Source organism: Oryx dammah, unplaced genomic scaffold, assembly GCF_014754425.2.
Source record: "Oryx dammah isolate SB20612 unplaced genomic scaffold, SCBI_Odam_1.1 HiC_scaffold_15, whole genome shotgun sequence".
NCBI lineage: Eukaryota > Metazoa > Chordata > Mammalia > Artiodactyla > Bovidae > Oryx > Oryx dammah.
The window spans coordinates 18,258,428-18,276,009 of record NW_024070199.1 but is presented as its reverse complement, the minus strand read 5'-3'; the positions used below and the strand labels follow the sequence as shown (position 1 = coordinate 18,276,009).

The 17,582-nt window shown below is 36.4% G+C and overlaps 1 protein-coding gene across 1 annotated transcript in view; it reads right to left on the bottom strand.

The window, feature by feature from the left end:
• LOC120874861 (glycerophosphodiester phosphodiesterase domain-containing protein 4-like) overlaps positions 1–17,582 on the bottom strand; it is a 106,893-nt gene that overhangs the window by 23,536 nt on the left and 65,775 nt on the right. The window lies entirely within an intron of this gene.

The window sequence follows — 17,582 nt, the reverse complement described above, 5'->3', positions numbered from 1 at the left end:
AAAAATTTTTGTTTTAATCCTGAGATGGCACAGTATATTGGAAACAGCTCTGTAGAAGCCTGGGTGTGAGTGCAGTTTTGCCATACACTAGCTTGGCAGGTTCTCAGGCTCAGTGTATAAATTGTAAGATAAAAAATCATACTACTACATTTGCAGGAGTGCTTGCAATTAGTTACCTGGTATGTTGGAATTATCTCTAAGATAATTCTACATATCACCTAAAAGATTTTTTTAATAGAAATAAGGAAATAGTAACTTTGCCACCTAAGGTCCATCTAGTCAAGGCTATGGTTTTTCCAGTGGTCATGTATGGATGTGAGAGTTGGACTGGGAAGAAGGATGAGCGCTGAAGAATTGATGCTTTTGAACTGTGGTGTTGGAGAAGACTCTTGAGAGTCCCTTGGACTGAAAGGCGACCCAACCAGTCCATTCTGAAGGAGATCAGCCCTGGGATTTCTTTGGAAGGAATGACGCTAAAGCTGAAACTCCAGTACTTTGGCCACCTCATGCGAAGAGTTGACTCATTGGAAAAGACTCTGATGCTGGGAGGGATTGGAGGCAGGAGGAGAAGGGGATAACAGAGGATGAGATGGGTGGATGGCATGACTGAGTCGATGGACGTGAGTCTGATTGAACTCCGGGAGTTGGTGATGGACAAGGAGGCCTGGCGTGCTGCGATTCATGGGGTCGCAAAGAGTCAGACACAACTGAGTGACTGAAATGAACTGAACTGAACTGATATAGCTACAGTAATCAAAATACTGTGGTCTTAGAAAAGAAACAGAGATCAGTGGAACATAATTTAAAATCACAACGAGTTGGACACAACTGAGCAACTGAACAACAATTTAAAAGCCATAAACAAACCCACACAAACACGTCAAAATGATAATTGTTAAGGGTGCAAAATTAAATCAATGAAATAAAAAGTTTTTTTTCAACAAACGGTACTAGAGCAATTGTATAGGCAAAGGCAAAAAAGAAACAGAAAACTTTGACCCACACCACATAATTCATATAAAAATTGACTAAAGATGGACCACAGAGTTAAGTACATGATGTAAAACCATAAAACTTTTGGGGGAAAAAAAACAGAAATCTTTGAGATCTAAGGGTTAGACAAAGAGCTCTTAGACTTGACATTAAAAGCATTACTCGTAAAAGAGAAAATAATCAAAATGTTAAAACTTTTGCTTTGTGGAAGACTCTGTTAAGGAGATGGTACACTCCTGAAACAGACTGGGACAAAATATTTGCAAATCAAATATCCAACAAAAAACTATACTCACACAAAGAACTCTCAATATTTAACAATAAAAAATCAAGCAGTTCAGTTAAAAATGGTATGATAAGACATTTCACTGAAGAGGATAGACCATGGAAACTTAGCACATGAGAAGATGTTTAATATCATTACTCACCAGGGGATAAAAATTAAAACCACAATGAGATATCACTACACACATAACAGAATGACTACATTTAAAAATAAATCACAATGCCCTAAACTAGCAAGGATAGAGAACCTCTGGATCATCATACGTTGCTGGTGGGAACATAGAATGGTATATAGGCCCTCTGAAAATGTTTGGCAGTTCCTCATAAACTATATAAAACTTGTAAAGTTCCTTATAAAACTTGCCAAACTATCATACCCAAGGAATTGCATTCTTGGGCATTTATCCCACAGAGGTAACAACTTATATTCACAGCAGGCAATTCTGGGAAGATGGCATAAAAAGAAGCACCAGGAACCTGCCCCCATCTAAACAATAATTACACTGGCAAAATCTACCAAATGTAACTGCTTTGGCTCTGTGGGGTTTATTGAAGTCTTGCAACTTCCAGGGTAGTTTTATAAGTTATGGTTAACTTTGGTCAATTTCAGTAATTAGCACAGTATCAATTATCCACTCTGCATTCTCAGCCCTATCATAGGCAGCTGTGCCCATGTTCCTGGAGCAGCTTGCACACAGCCTATGGAAGCCAAGATGGGCCAAAAGGTCACTATCCTCCAATTATTGGAGATCTGTGCTCTGATGAAACATTTGAATCTAGCTGTATCTAGGGTACATTAAGATGAACTCAAAGAGATCCACCCTATGACATATTATAATCAAACTTTCAAAAGCCAAAGGCAAAGAAAAGACTCTTGAAAGCATCTTGTTACATACAAGGATCCTCAATAACATCCTGAGCAGATTTTTCATCAGAAATTTTGGAAGACAGAAGGTAGTGGATCCACATAGTCTAAGTGTTAAAAGAAAAACCAGTCAACCAAGACACTTATATCCAGCAAAGCCTGTCTTTTAAAAATAAGGGGTGTTATAGCAAAAAACAAATCTGACTCCATATTAGATCTGTTTATTCTAATATGCAAGTTAAATTGCATACTCTATTGCTCTGGTGACAAGAAAAGAATGCTGCCTATGGCCTTATATACATAGCACAGTTCATTCTCAAGGCTATGACTTATTAAAGGATAACACTTTTCCATTTACGTGGAGATTGTGTAACACAGAATAGCACTTATCTTGTTGGAGGTCTTCAGGAACATTGTGATGTGACCTACATGGACAGGTACAACAACAAAGGATACCAAGAAGTTCCAACAACCAACCACACCTTCTCTCCTTTTAGAACATAAAAAGCCCAAATTCTAGCTTGGATAAGATGGTGCTTTGGGACACTCATTCACTGTATTCTCAGTCTACTAGCTTTCCAAATAAAATTACTACTCCTTGACAGAGCATCTGTCATGCAGCAAGCAGTATGAACTTGGATTTAGGTAACAAATTTTGGTGAATTTAGAGAGGATCCCTGTTGCTCATGGCCAGCTATCCCCAACTTAGAAATTATTGGATAAGGCCCTAGCAACTGGTGGGACCACTTATGCTGAAGATCTTCCCTACGAAATTCCCCCAAAGTGGCCCCAGCTATCCCAGCACTTGGCAGTTGGAATAAGCACTTGGTATCTGGAAGTCAACAGGTAAGTTATTGCTGTGTATAAACCAAAAACTTTTCTCCTCTCTGTTTGGGGCTTTTCTTCTCAGGAATAAGTCAATTTTTTAAATTTGAGTAGGGTACCCTGTTGGAGAGGAAACAGTTGCTGATTTTTATCCAATTTTTGAACTGGTTTATCTGTTTCTTTGAAAGAAAGCATCTGTGTGTGCCATTTGTTTGTTTGTCTTTTATTTCTGTCTTTAAAACCACTATTACTAAAGAAAGTCCTCTGGGGAGTGGTCTGATTACAGCTACAAACCCATGACTAAGAAAAAGAGAATATTCTGTTGTAACAATGTGTGGTCACAGTACCTGTCTGGAATTCCAATGGGATTTATCTGGTTATCTTGAGACCATGTGTACCATGTACTGCCACCTTTGCTGTGTTAATTGCATCATCTGTGGTCTCCTGTGTCATTGAAAGTGAAAGTCACTCAGTTATATCTGACTCTTTGCGACACCATGAACTGTAGCCCACCAGGCTCCTGTGTCCACGGAATTCTCCAGGCAAGAATGCTGGAGTGGGTTGCCTTTCATTTCTCCAGCCTGTGTCACTGGTATATGTAAGACCAAACTTAAGGGTTTATTTAGAAATCTCAGTTTGTCTTTGAGCTTTTGTTTCACTTTGTTTTGGAACCATTTCTTCATTTACAGTCAAATCAGTCTGTGATATTTAAAACTTTTACTGATGTCAAATGGAAGAAAGGAACACACACACACAAAATAAAACTTGTCTGTGTCTGAGAGTGGGACATTCCCAGGGAGAAGATAAAATTCCCACTTTGTTCTTAAAACTGAAAGCCTCAGCCCAGAATTCAGCTGATAGATTTATGCCAAGGCAAAATGATTAAGAGAAGATCAATTGCTATTTTTTATTTTATAGTAAAACACTCAAAAAGACTATACAACTCTGCAATTAGAGCTATTCTGTAAGGAAGAATAAGCTATTCTGTATGGGGAAGAATGATGAAATGCCCTATGTGCAAATATTTGTGCTATTACATCAGGGAAAATTAAAGAAGAAAGGGAACTAGAGTGAGGATATGTTGTTTAAAACCTTCACCCCTCTGCCTGAGCCACCTGTGCCAGCCACTCTAGCTGCAATGTGAATATATCTATGTCTTACTATTTCATTACTTTCCTATAGAGCTAGAGCCAGTTCCCAATGCTGGGGCTCAGGAAATGTTCGAACTGGCTCCCACACCTTATAGGGATCAATTAGAAAATCCTGTATTAGGACCTGGAGCACAGAGACCTAGTCTGATATTGCCATCTTAGACCTGTTAGGACACCAAGTTTGGACCAGGAGCCACTCCCTGCTCAAGCCAGTTTTCCCTATGCCATTATCCTGTGAGGGCCTAAATGCAAACAGCCAGCAGGTTGGTTTTAATAAATTATTTTTAATTCAGTAAAAAACAAATAAAGACTCCTCTGAATTTTTTCAATGAATTTATCAAGCCCACGGCAGATCCTGGGGTCTCTAAAAGTGCTAGAAATGTAAATATGAGAAAACTGCAGACATGAGATGATGCATTTGGAATGAACCCTTCTCACTTGGTAGATGCTTCTTTTAAAGTATTCAACAACAGGAAACAATAACAGAAATAAGAAGATGTAAACAGAATGCCACTTTTCTGGCAGCAGCATTTGATTCCCAGAAGACAAGTAACCTGAATAGAGGTAAGCCACCCCTGAGGAAGGAATAATACACTTACCGTAAGGAGGAAGGACAGTGGAAAAAATTATTGCCCTGGGGTAAAATGCTAAAAACAAAACAAAGAAATATAGGAACCTTTCATATGACAGAAATAATGATGATGAATGAAGAGTCTCAGATTCTCTCTTGGACTTGAGGCACCCAATTGCAATTTCCCCACAGGAGCCCAAGGTAAAACTGACAGTAGGGAATGATCTGATTGACTTTCTGATAGACAAGGGTGCAACATAATTTATGGTAAACACCGGGGTGGCACAGAAAACATCTCGATCCATCTCAGTCACAAAAGTCTCTAAAGAAGTACAAATCATTCCTTCTTACAAACTCCAGAATGCCACCTAAGGGACCTCATCCTGAAACACAGCTTCTTATATATGTCAGAGTAACCAATCCTTTTGAGTTGAGATTTCCTTTGTATATGAAATCCTCAAATAACTTTTTTGCCAGAACAGCTTGAGATCAGAATCCTACCAGAACATGCTTTAAGACTATATTCTTAAAGACCATATTCTTTAAGCCTATATATTCATGAAATGCTCCCTCCAAAAAAGAGACAGAGCTCTTTAGCCCCACCCCCAAGGAAATCATGATCTGAACTACATGGACACCTGCAAGAACAGAGGATTCATACACCAAGAAGTTTGCACCAACCAACCACAACCCCTCCACTTGCAGTATAAACGAAGACCAAGTTCTAAGTTGGTGAGATGTTTCTGTGACATACTAGACATCTTCTCAGTCTGCCAGTTTTCTGAACAAAGTTATTAATACTTGCCCCAACAAACCGTCTCAATTTACTGGCTTGTTGTGGAGCGAGAAGTATGAGCTTGGGCCCAATAAGAGGTGGAAATTAAGACATTCTCAAACGAAAGCTGAGGGAATTCATGGCCACTAGACTGACCCTGTAAGAAAAATTCAAGGGAGTCCTCCAAGGTAAAATAAAGTCATGAGATAGTAAATCAATGCTGTATGGTAACATAAGGATTTCAGTAAAAGTAAATACATGGGAAAATTTAAAATCTAGCATTGGTTTTACCATACCAATACAATATTGTATAGTAATTAACCTCCAATTAAAATAAATAAATTTATATTTTTAAAAAATTGTTTAAAGTATAAAAAAATCTAGCATTACTGTAAAAATGGTCTGTAAATACAATGACTTAAATATGTCTTTATTTTTCACATAATTTAAGACTGAAACACTTAAAGGGAAAAAAAAACACAATCATTAGTCTAAAAGCTACTATTTTTGTAACTCTGGTTATCACTCCACATGTTGTTTTCAATATCATTTGAGAAACGACTACATTTAGAAATATTATTATTTTATATTTAGGGGCGCACAATGAAAAAAGATGAAGTTTTCTGACATCAACAAGCAAAAGGGGTAGGACTGGTCCTCTGAAGGAGAAGAGCTATTGCATATCATTGAATTTAAGCTGGTATAAATTCAATCACAGTGTCATAATGTTACATGGTAAGTGCAATTCCCATGGTAACCATAGGGAAATTAGGTATATAATATATTTAAAAAACTGAGGGCTTCCCTAGTGGCTCAGAGGGTAAAGTGTCTGCCTGCAATGCTGGAGACCCAGGTTTGATCCCTGGGTTGGGAAGTTCCCCTGGAGAAGGAAATGGCAACCCACTCCAGTACTCTTGCCTGGAGAATCCCATGGATGGAGGAATCTGGTAGGCTACAGTCCATGGGGTCGCAAAAAGTCGGACAGGACTGAGCAACTTCATTTTCTTATATAAAAAAGGAAATGAGAAAAGGATTTAAATGTTCCACGACAAAAATAACTAAACACAAAAGAAAACAGTAAGGCAGGAAATAAAGGGTAAAATATTATAAAGTATATAGAAATAACAAATTAAGACAGATGACAGAAACAAAATAACAAATATTTACAGACATGATAGAAGTAACATGACAACAAGCCCCCCTTATCAGTAATTACTTTAAATGGAAATGGATTAAACTCTCCAGTCAAACAGAGATTGGCAGAATGCATAAAACCACATTTCATGGTGTTTACAAGAGACTCAATTTTAGATCTGCTGTACAACAAAGTGAATCAACTACTGGCATACATATATTTCCTCTCTCTTAGACCTTCCTCTTACCCCACACACCCACCCATCTAGGTCATCACTGAGCATACGCCTGAGCTCCCTGTTCTATGCAGCAGGTTCCCACGAGCTATTTTTTCCATGGTAGTATACATATGTCAACCCTAACCTTCCAGTTCATCCCACCCTCGCATCTCCACCTTTCCCCCCTTTAGTGTCCACATGTCCGTTCTCTAGTCCTGCCTTGCAAACAGGTTCATCTCTGCCCTTTTTCTGGATTCCATATATATGCATTAATATGTGATATTTGTTTTTCTCCTTCTGACTTATTTCACTCTGTATGACAGACTCTAGGACCATCCACATTTCTACAAACAACCCAATTTTGTACCTTTTTATGGCTGAGTAATATTACATTGTATAGATTTACCATTTTTCTTTTTTTGTATTTTTGTATTGAAGTTTCAATACAGCAAGAAAACATAACAATTATAAACATTTATGTACATAATACAGACAAGCAAAATTCATATAGCAAACACTGACAGAATTGAAACTATATTATAATAGTTGGAGATTTGAATACCCCACTCTTATTAACAGACAGAACAACCAGACAGAAGATAAATAGGGAAACAGAGGACTCAATCAATACAAGAAACTAACTGTACATATGCAGACATACGCAAAATGCTCCACCCAACAATAGGATGCACAAACTTCTCAAGTACACATGGGACATTTTCAGGACAGACTAGATGTTTGGCCACAAAATCTCAATAGACTTAAAAAGATAGGTAACAGGACAAAGTTAGAAGTCAATAACAAAACAAAAATGAAAATTTACATATTTGTGGAACTTAATACACTTTCAAGCAACCAGTGGATCAAAAAAAAAGTAACCACTAGGCAAACTATAAAATATTTGGATATATGATGAAAAGAAAAACAAAATCCATGGGATGTAGCAAAAGTAATGCATGGGGGGAAATGTATATCTAAATATGAAAATTAAAAAAAAAGAAAGATCTCAAACCAACAACCTAACTTTAAAACTTAAGAAAATGGAAAAAGCAAAAGGAAGAAAATAATAAAGGTCAAAACAGAAATAAACAAAATGAAGAACAGAAAACCAACAGAGGAAAATCAATGAAACCTAAGGTAATTCTCTGAATATATCAACAAAATTGATAAGCTTTTAACATGATATACAAACATGAAAAAGAGAAAAGGCTCAAATTACTGAAGTCAGAAATTAAAGTGGGAAAATTACCACCAATTTAACAGAAATATGAGGGTTATAAGAGAATAAGGAATAATATCTCAACAAACTAGATAAACTCAATGAAATGGACAAATTCCTAGAAACATAAAACCTACCAAGACTGAATCAGAAAAGAAATCAGTAATGAATAAGAAAACGCAAATAGACCTACAATGGGTAAAGAAATTGAATCATTAACCAAAACTCTCCAAAGAAAATTCCTGGACCCAATGACTACACTGGTGAATTTCACCAAACATTCCAAGAATAACAAATACTAAACCATTAGGATGGCTACATCAAAAAAACAGAAATCAATTCTGGTTTCCTCCGTGTGTATGCCTAGCAGTGGGATTGCTGGGTCATAAGGCAGTTCTATTGGTAGTTTTTCAAGGAGTCTCCACACTGTTCTCCATAGTGACTGTACTACTTTTCATTCCCACCAACAGTGTAAGAGGGTTCCCTTTTCTCCACACCCTCTCCAGCATTTATTGCTTGTGGACTTTTGGATCGCAGCCATTCTGACTGGTGTGAAATGGTACCTCATTGTGGTCTTGATTTGCATTTCTCTGATAATAAGTGATGTTGAGCATCTTTTCATGTGTTTGTTAGCCATCCGTATGTCTTCTTTGGAGAAATGTCTATTAGTTCTTTGGCCCATTTTTTGATTGGGTCACTTATTTTTCTGGAATTGAGCTGCATAAGTTGCTTGTATATTTTTGAGATTAGTTGTTTGTCAGTTACTTCATTTGCATACCCCAATGTTCATCGCAGCACTGTTTATAATAGCCAGGACATGGAAACAACCTAGATGTCCATCAGCAGACGAATGGATAAGAAAGTTGTGGTACATATACACTATGGAGTATTACTCAGCCATTAAAAAGAATACATTTGAATCAGTTCTAATGAGGTGGATGAAACTGGAGCTGATTATACAGAGTCAAGTAAGCCAGAAAGAAAAACACCAATACAGTATACTAACACATATATATGGAATTTAGAAAGACAGTAATGATAACCCTATATGCGAGACAGCAAAAGAGACACAGATGTAAAGAACAGACTTTTGGACTCTGTGGGAGAGGGAGAGGGTGGGATGATTTGGGAGAATGGCATTGAAACATGTATACTATCATATAAGAAATGAATCACTAGTCTAGGTTCGATACAGGATACAGGATGCTCGGAGCTGGTGCACTGGGATGACCCAGAGAGATGATATGGGGAGGGTGGTGGGAGGGGGGTTCAGGGTTGGGAACTCATGTACACCAGTGGTGGATTCAGGTCAATGTATGGCAAAACCAATACAGTATTGTAAAGTAAAAAAATAAATAAAATTTAAATTAAATAAAAACAAACAGAAATCAATAAGGATGTGTTAACATGGAAAACTTGGAACATTTGTGTCCTGTTTTTACAGCCACTGTGGAAAACAGTATGGTGTTTATTCAAAAAATTAAAAAAAGAATGCATACAATCCAGCAATTCTACTTTCTGGTAAATACCCGAAAGAACTGAAAGCAGGGTCTTGAAGAGCTATTCATACCCATGTTCCAAGCTGCCTCATTCACAAGAGCTAAGATGTTCAAGCAACCCAAATTCCGCTAATGAATGGATAAGAAAACTGTGGTACATACATACAATAGACTATTATTCAGCCTTAAAAAGAAATGAAATTCTGTAATGAATGAATTCAACATGGATGGACCTTGAGAACTTCATCCTAAGTGAAATAAGTTAGTCTTAGACAAATATGTGATTCTACTTACATGAATCAAAATCACAAACAGAAACACTCTGATGACGGATTAATGAAGGTTCATTGTTTAATGAGAATTTGAGTTTACAAGATGAAAAGTGTTAGGTAGGTAGATGATGGTGATTGTTGTATAACACAGTGAATGTACATTAAAACCACAGTATTTTATATTAAAAATCATTGCAAAAGTAAGTTTTATATGTATTTTAACACAATGAAGACACTTTTTAAAGAATGGGGAATCTGAGTGAGTTATAGACTCTTAGTTAAAAAATCATGTTCTCATGAAAACCTATACTCAAATGTTCATAACATTTATCTATAATAAATACAAACAATCAGATATCTTTCAGTTGATGAATAATTTTACAAATATTAGTACATTCATACAATGGAACACTATCCACCAATGAAACTGAAAAAACTGTAGATACATGCAACAATATGGATGAATGTCAAAGGGAATTATACTGAGTGGAAAAAAGGCCAATCACAACAGGTTGCATACTCTGTGATTCTTCTATATAACTTTCTTAAAATGACAGGATTATAGAAGTGCAGAAGAGATTAGTCATTGAGAGGGGTTAGGGTTTGAGGTGAGTAGATGCAGATGGAAGGAAGGGGAGTGTAGTTATCAAAGGGCAACAAAAGTAATACTTCTGGTGATTCCAGTCGAGGTTCAATGCATGAGACAGAGTGCTCAGCGCTGGTGCACTGGGATGACCCTGAGGGATGGGATGGGGAGGAAGATGGGAAGGGGGTTCAGGATGGGGAACACATGTTCACCCATGGCTGATTCATGTCAATGTATGGCAAAAACCACTACAATATTGTAAAGTAATTAGCCTCCAATTAAAATAAATAAATTAAAACACACACACACACACATTTGTTTAAAAAAAAAGAAAGAAAAGAAAAACTGGAGCTGGAAATTAAGAGCTTTGAATCCAAGGCTAAGGAGATTAAACTCTCCCCTATAAGCAGTGGGGGAATCCTCAGGGTGTTTGAGTGAAACACGGACATTTACATGTTTATAAGCAACTTCCTGTAGCGCTGTGGCTAATAAGGAGGCCAGGCTAGTGGTATCTTAAGAATCTTTCTTCACCTCTCCAAAATACTGGAAATGATCATTCATGGGGTATGTTTACTGAGCCTATGCAAAACTGAAGGTATTCCTAGCAACTTTTCCCTACCTTACCTCCAAATCTTTAAAATTCAGTAAGTCTGTATTATCTTAGGTCTTGAGATGTTAATGACTTTGAATAATTGTCAACACTTGCAATTATAATGACTGATACTTTATCACTTCTCATAATGAGCAATGCTAATTAAAATTGATTGTGCTAGGGAAAAAAAGTAATACTTCTGGTGATTAAACCAGTCTATCTTGGTTGTGCTGTTAAGTTCCACAAACATATATATGATAAAACTGCACAGAACTATATATACAAAACATACATAAAATGAATGTAAGTAAAACTTGGGAAATTTGAGTAAGATATGTGGGTTTTATCAATATCAATAGCTTGGCTTCAATATCATACCATTACAAGTTTTACCAACGGAGTAACACATCATCACATCATCATTTTGTATTATTTCCTACATGTTAACATGCAATCATTTCAAAATAAAAAGTTTAAAAAATACTATAGACTATTTTTTAAAATACAATACAAATGTACTCTGGGTTTGGTTTTTCTAGCAGTCACGTATGGATGTAAGAGTTGGACCATACAGAAGGCTGGAGCACCGAAGAATTGACGCTTTCGAACTGGTACTGTTGGAGAAGACTCTTGAGAGTCCCTTAGACTGCAAGGAGATCAAACCAGTCAGTCCTAAAGGAAATCAATCCTGAATATTCATTGGAAGGATTGATGCTGAAGCTGATACTCCAGCGCTTTGGCCACCTGATAAGAAGAGCTGATTCATTATAAAAGACTCAGATGCTGGGAAAGATTGAAGGCAGGAGGAGAAGGGGACAACATAGGACAAGATGGTTGGATGGCATCACCAACTCAACAAACATGAGTTTGAGCAAGCACCAGGAAATGGTGAAGGACAGGGAAGCCTGGCATGTTGCAGTCCATGGGGTCACAAAGAGTCGGACATGACTATGTGACTAAGCAACAACAACTTTGGGTTTTATGTCAAAAGTATTATAACAAGAAGAGCACAAAGGGCAGAAGGTAGTAAATAGAACTGTGTTGTCTTAAGGCTTTAATATTTTGTATTTTATATTATAGAATAATATTAATTTACAGATTATAATAATAATTATAATCCCTAGAGCAACCACCAAAAAATAATTCAAAAATGTAAAAGCCTATAGAAGAGACAGAAAAGAACACTAAAGAATTAGAAATTAACTAAAAAATTAAAACTTAGGAAAGAACAACCAAAACAACTCACCAAGATTAGAGAGGATACATAGGAAAAACTGGTCCTAATTATAATGTAAACCCAAGTATATCAGGTAAACTAAATATTAATGGACCAATGATTCTCATTAAAAAATAGACATTATCCTCATAAATATAAAAGCAAGAACCAATATTCTGTTTATAAAAGATGCACTTTAAACATAAATATGCAAAGCAGTTGAAAGACAAAGGACAAAAAAAAAACACACAAACACTAACTATAAGAAAATGTAGCAATATTAATAAAAGCAATCTTTAGACAAGAATTATAACCAGAGACCATGGATATTTCATAATGAAAGGGTGAATTCACCAAGAAGATCTAATTCTAAATTTAAATGTATTTTTTAAAGTGTTTAAAATATAAACAACCACCATAATAACAATAACAATAAACAGAGCTAAAGTGAGAAATAACACAAATCAGCAACCACAGTGGGAGATATCAATACCTCTGTCTCCATAATTGACAGATGAGGCATTTAGAGCCCTTAATTTCTCTGGTGTGGCAGACTGCTCACAGAAGTAAGAAGGCAGGTGACAATGGTCTAATCTTGTTGACATGAAAGCTACTTCTATTCTAAATAGAATAATATTTACTGTGAAGAGAGGCCTCATGCATAGAATATTTTTTAAAAAGGATTTCCTAGTTGAATGTTTATTATATATTTTGTAAGTAATTATAGAATGTGGATTTATGAGGCATGGTTCCCTGGAGAAGGTCAGATAAACTACATATCTCTTTGGGAATACTAAATGCAGATGTTCTGTAATGTAAATGCTCCCCTCTAAGTGAAACAGCTCTGCAAAAACTCACTTGGAGCTCTTATCTATTACTGTAGGCCATAGAGTATGAATCCAGTAAAAGAAAAAGCCTGCAAAGCTGAAATCAATGACTGACCTTTCCTTGCTTTCTCCAAACTTATTGATTGACTGCTGTACCTTTGAAATTAATAATAAAGCTTCAGAGTAGGTAAGTTCTATGCTGTGTGGGAGTTTGATATGCAACAAACAAAGCATTAGAAAAAGAAGGGGAAAATACTGTATAAATGTTTAAAAAGACTGTCAACCGAACTAAACTGACCAATATTTACAGAATACCACATCCAAGAAATGAAGAGAGCCCATCATTTTTAGGTGGACATGGGAAATTCATCAAGACAAATGATTTAGTAGGCAAGGAGACCAGTTTAAATACATTTAAAGTATTAAAGTCATAGAGACTTGTTCTTTGGTCACAATGAATTTGGAGAAGGAAATGGCAACCCACTCCAGTATTCCTGCCTGGAAAATCCCATGGACAGAGGAGCCTGGCAGGCTACAGTCCATGGGTCACAAAGAGTCGGACACGACTGCATGACTAACACACACACACACACACACACACAATGAATTTAAAACAAAAGCAAATAACACTAAGGATAGATGCAGTAATACATCTTTATAAGGCAAGCAATTCATTTCTAAGTAATCTATGAGTCAAGTGGGAAATAAAACACTTTTTAAATATTTTAAATTGGATGTTGTGAAATATAAGTAATGCTGGTATGGTAATTTATAGCTTTAAACATTTATGCTAGAAGAGAAAATTTAGAATCAAACGCCTAATTTTCTACCTAAAGAAACTAATAAAAGAAGAGCAAAGTAAACCTAAAGGAAATATAGAAAAGAAAATAAAGATAATAGCAGTCAATGAAATAGGAAAGAAAATTTGCAACAGAATATAGCTAATGAAGCTAAAATTTGGTTTTTTGAAATGGTTAGTACAATTTATAAACCTCTATAAATAAAAATGTCTAATACTAATACTAAAATGTACTGGACCTAGAGGTGACAGCTGAACAACATTCTGAAAGTACTAAATTCTACTGAATTTTTACTTTAAATTGGTTAATTTTATGGGAATTTTCACCTCAAAATTAAAAATTTTTTAAACATTTAAAATCCCCACATCAGAAATAAATCAGAGGACATTTTTGTATGCATATAGTTTTGGTTCAGTTCAGTTCAGTCGCTCAGTTGTGTCCAACTCTTTGCGACCCCATGAATCACAGCACGCCAGGCCTCCCTGTCCATCACCAACTCCCAGAGTTCACTCAGACTCATGTCCATTGAGTCAGTGATGCCATCCAGCCATCTCATCCTCGGTCGTCCCCTTCTCCTCCTGCCCCCAATCCCTCCCAGCATCAGAGTTCTTTCCAATGAGTCAACTCTTCCCATGAGGTGGCTAAACTACTGGAGTTTCAGCTTTAGCATCATTCCTTCCAAAGAAATCCCAGGGCTGATCTCCTTCAGAATGGACTGGTTGGATCTCCTTGCAGTCCAAGGGACTCTCAAGAGTCTTCTCCAACACCACAGTTCAAAGCATCAATTCTTCAGCTTTCAGCCTTCTTCACAGTCCAACTCTCACATCCATACATGACCACTGGAAAAACCATACCCTTGGCTAGACAGACCTTAGTCAGCAAAGTAATGTCCCTGCTTTTGAATATGCTATCTAGGTTGGTCATAACTTTTCTTCCAAGGAGTAAGCATCTTTTAATTTCATGGCTGCAGTCACCATCTGCAGTGAGTTTGGAGCCCAAAAAAATAAAGTCCGACACTGTTTCCACTGTTTCCCCATCTATTTCCCATGAAGTGATGGGACCAGATATCATGATCTTCATTTTCTGAATGTTGAGCTTTAAGCCAACTTTTTCACTCTCCACTTTCATCAAGAGGCTTTTTAGTTCCTGTTAAAACACTGTTGGGAACTCATGTACACCTGTGGCTGATTCATGTCAATGTATGGCAAAACCAATACAGTATTGTAAAGCAAAATAAAGTAATAATAAAAATTAAAAAAGTAAAAAAATAAAGCATTCTCAGTCAAAATGGCAAGGTCACAATGGCTTGCATTAGTGGTCTGATCAAAATGAACACAGAGACTGCGCTGGAAGTGTGATTGGAATAAATATTCTGATTTAAACAGTATACGACTAACAAGGTACAACTGCTGAATTTCTTAAAATTCAGTGTTTCTTGAGGAGAAGTGCTTGGAATAAAGTCTGGCTCATGAATAATCATGATCTAGCCTGTAGTATAGTTATATTTAAAAAAAAACCCTTATACTCCTCTACTAGACTATATGGATTTCCTTACAAAAAGAATCATATCTTGCTTGTGTTCTTTTCACTAAAACTAGTTGGTCTATATACATATTACTATTTGGGAAATATTTGCTGAGCTAAATTAAACTGCTTTTCTTTTTTGATGTTCAAAAACAAGATTCATTATAGACAATTTTTCAAAACAAGTAACTTCCAAAGTGTCATATTAAACCATATAATGTTTAGATAGTGAAATAAGTCACTGAATCATCAGAAATAGCACTATTCAGTTTTAGTATTTCTACTGCTTATGGCTGCTGATTTCAAGTACCTAGCCTTGAGGTTGGCAAGCTTGCCCTACAGCAGCAACAAACAAGTTGCAGGTCTCAAAATCTTTCAATAGTGAGATACAGGTTGGTTCAAATGAGATATGGCTTTTATTTTCAAACTAAGTGGGTTCTCAAGTTGGACTAATACTCTATCATTTTGCTGGTTATGTAAGAAGTCACATATGGAAATCTGAGTTTTTTGGTGCCATTTTTGTGATATGTCTTTGTGCTGAGGGTACACCATTTTTGACTGCCTGACTGGCGTGCCACGTGGACAGCCCCTGCTTACCAGTTCCTAAGAGTGAAGATATGCCTGAGTGTTGGGACAGCATTTGCATCTCCTTAAATAATCACAAAATCCTGGGCTGAAGTTGAACATGCATCTGGACACGTTCATCTAGCCTACGGTTCTCAAGGGGAGCAATGATCATTTTCTCAGATGACACGTGGAAATATCTAGGGCATTTGAGAGTGTCACAATGATGCAGTAACATCACTGGATGCTAAATATCCTACAATGTGGAGGAAGAGTCCTGATCAACACAGAACTGAACACTCTCCAAAGTTAGTAGTGTCTCCTATTGGTCCAACCCACCTTCAACCACAACTAAACCAAAAGAGAAACTTCTCCAAGGACACACTGCTTCTCAGAACCATTCACGGGAATGAACTAATTAGTCAAGATAGGAATAAGGGGTGAGATCCTTCAGAGAGAAACTCTAGAAAATACCTTATCTGATTATAAAAATTTTGTTATGGGGATAACACTTTGCAGAAACTTGTCTAAGTCATCAGTGTGGTCATCACTTGTCTGATGGGTAGGCCAGGATTTGAAAATGAGTCTGTGGTCTGCCAACCACTTGACACATAATAAAAGCTCAATAAACGGAAGCTATTATAATTAATTTCAACTACTAGTAATCTAAATAATAATTATGAGAAAAAAATTTAACTAGAAACATTTCCTATATGAAAATAAGTAAAAGGAGACAGAAATACATATACATATATAATTTTCTAATGTTGAAAGAAAAAAAAATGACATATTTTTTATCAGTTCCCCTATGGCCAAAGAGCCAGGAAAAGTAACACAAGTGCATCCAGCAGCCAAGTTCATGGCTTTAAATACAAAAAGGTATCTATGGGAACTCCTACTAGCCCCAAGAGATTTTGGATATACATCTATAACTACAGCTATGGTGATATCTACATCTCTTAACTGATGCCTATGTACATCTACATCTATATCTCCAAGGAAGCTGTGTCTTGAAAGCACTTAGAATTATCTGAAAAATTATTTTAAAATCGAATAGAAAGGGTATAGGGATTAACATGAGCAGTGACTAATAACAGTTGAATTTGAAAAAGTTACCATTTCATTGCCAGGTGCTTTTAATTCAGAAAATCTGTCCCTAATTATATATTTATAAATGTGGTATATAAATGATTTTACTTTATTCTCATACTAGGCTGTTTTAAGTTGTTTTTTTCCCTTTTATTTTTTTAAATTTATTTCTTTTAATTGGAGGCTAATTATAATATTGTAGTGGTTTTTGCCATACATTGACATGAATCTACCAAAGGTGAACATGCGTTTCTTATTCTGAACCCCCCTTCCACCTCCCTCCCCATCCCATCCCTCAGGGTCATCCCAGTGCACCAACCCTGTCTCATGCATTGAACCTGGACTGGCGATCTGTTTCACATATGATAATATACATGTTTCAATGCTATTTTCTCAAATCATCCCACCCTTGCCTTCTCCTACAGAGTCCAAAAGTCTGTTCTTTACATCTGTGTCTCTCTTGCTGTCTTGCATATAGGGTCATCATTACCATCTTTCTAAATTATATATGCATGTGAAAATATACTGTATTGGTGTTTTTCTTTCTGACTTATTTCACTCTGTATAATAGGCTCCA